Source organism: Acomys russatus, chromosome 3 (assembly GCF_903995435.1).
Source record: "Acomys russatus chromosome 3, mAcoRus1.1, whole genome shotgun sequence".
In the NCBI taxonomy this organism is placed as follows: Eukaryota; Metazoa; Chordata; class Mammalia; order Rodentia; family Muridae; genus Acomys; species Acomys russatus.
In genome coordinates this window covers 71380625-71382627 of record NC_067139.1, presented here as the reverse complement: position 1 = coordinate 71382627, position 2003 = coordinate 71380625, and positions in this window count along the sequence as shown.

The following is a 2003-nucleotide window of genomic DNA, read 5'->3' as shown; positions in this document are numbered from 1 at the left end:
ACACGGAGTCAAGTGTGTTCGTTTCTAATCGGCTCTTCATAAGAACGTCATCTGTGCAAAGTTGCACACTCCCTGCACTACCCTCTCCACAGCCCTGTGACCTAGACACAGGCAGTCATGAGCTTGTCTTGTTTACATTTTCCCAAGATGTGGGCTTCCTTGTGGCTTAGTAGCACTCGCCATTGGTGCGATCTCGTTCTAAGGTATGTTCTTACTCAGGACAGACTTCTGTTTTTGTTCTTGTATTTTTGTTTTTCGAGACAGGGTTTCTCTGTGTAGCCTTGGCTGTCTTGGACTCACTCTGTAGATCAGCCTGGCCTTGAACTCAGTGATGCGCCTGCCTTTGCCTCCCAAGTGCTGGGATTAAAGGCGTGCGCCACCATACCTGGCCTCAGGTTGGAATTCTAAGTTGGCAACATCTCCCATTTAACTTTTTTTTTTTTTTTTTTTTTTTTTTTGAGACCAGGTTTCTCTCTGTAGCCTTGGTTGTCCTAGACTCACTTTGCAGACTAGGCCAGCCTCAAACTCAGAGAACTGGCTGCCTCTGCCTCTCCGAGTGCTGGAATTAGAGGCGTGCACCACCAGGCCCTGTCTTAATTTACTTTTTAAAAAAATTTATTATTTATACAGTATTCTGCTCTTATGTGTGCTTGCCCACCACAAGAAGGTGCCAGATCTCTTTACAGATGGTTGTGAGCCACCATGTGGGTGCTGGGAATTGAACTAGGTACCTTTAGAAGAGCAGACAGTGCTCTTAACCTCTGAGCTGTCTCTCCAGCCCTCTTAATTTACTTTGTTTTTTTTTTCAAGACAGGGTCTCTCTGTGTATCCTTGGCTGTCCTGGAGTCATTTTGTAGACCAGGCTAGCCTCAAACTCACAGTGATCTGCCTGCCTTTGCCTCCCGAGTGCTGGGATTAAAGGCATGCGCCACCATGCCTGGCTCTTAATTTACCTTTTAATGATATATAAAATGCTAAAATTTAAAGTGTTCAGTCTGTGACATTCTATACATGCGCTCCTAATTTTATATATATAGGCCTGCCTTTGCCTCCTTGAGTGCTGGGATTAAAGGGGGTATGCCACCATGCCCGGCTAAGAACTTACAGGTGTGGGCCATCACACCCAGCTTTCCTTTACTCTTATTGTATACTGTCTGCTTTGACCTTTTCCAGACCTACTTTATCTGAGGTTCTCTAATTCTTACACTTCCCTGCCAACCCACCTACCCTAGACAGGAGAGAAAAGAGGTTAGTGGGAACAGGAGAAGTAGACCTTTTTGGACTCAGTTCCTGGGAGCGATTCCCCTGGCGTAGTCAGCAGGATTTCAGCAGACCAGCAATTCCACCAGAGTTGTGGCTGGAACCTGGAACAGCAGCTGGAACCCGGAGCCCTAAAGCATTCTCTGGAGCAGTTCTCTCTAGGAGCATCTCGAAGTGGAGCGATGAACAGCCAAACAATAGCCAGACCCAAAAAGCTCCGCCTCCTGTTTTGGGCTCATATATACATATATACATATCTCCTCTCAGAGTCTGTACTAAGATGTGTTTCAACTGACAAAAAACCAAGGGCCTGCATGAGGCGGTTCCTCTTCTAGTGGATAAACATCACCTGCTCTCTCACAAGTCCGTTCCCCATCCCACACTTGGGATCAAACCGAAACGTGTACACCCACTGCAGTATACAGTTACTGTATATTGTTCTGTGAAAGCCCAAATACTAGGGGCTGGAGAAATGGTTCAGCAGTTTAGAGTGCTTGCTGTTCTTACAGAGGACTGGGGTTCCATTCCCAGCACCCACAAGGTGGCTCACTATGACCTGTAGCTCCAGTTCCAGAGAGTTCCAGTGTCCTCTTCTGGCCTCTGTGGGTACTGCATGCATGTAGTGTACATACATACTTGTAAACAAAACACATACACCTAAAATATAACTAAATTAATTAATTAAAAAGAAAAGCGTCAGGCTCATTGGAGACCCTTGTCAATAAAATGCTTGCCACACCCTT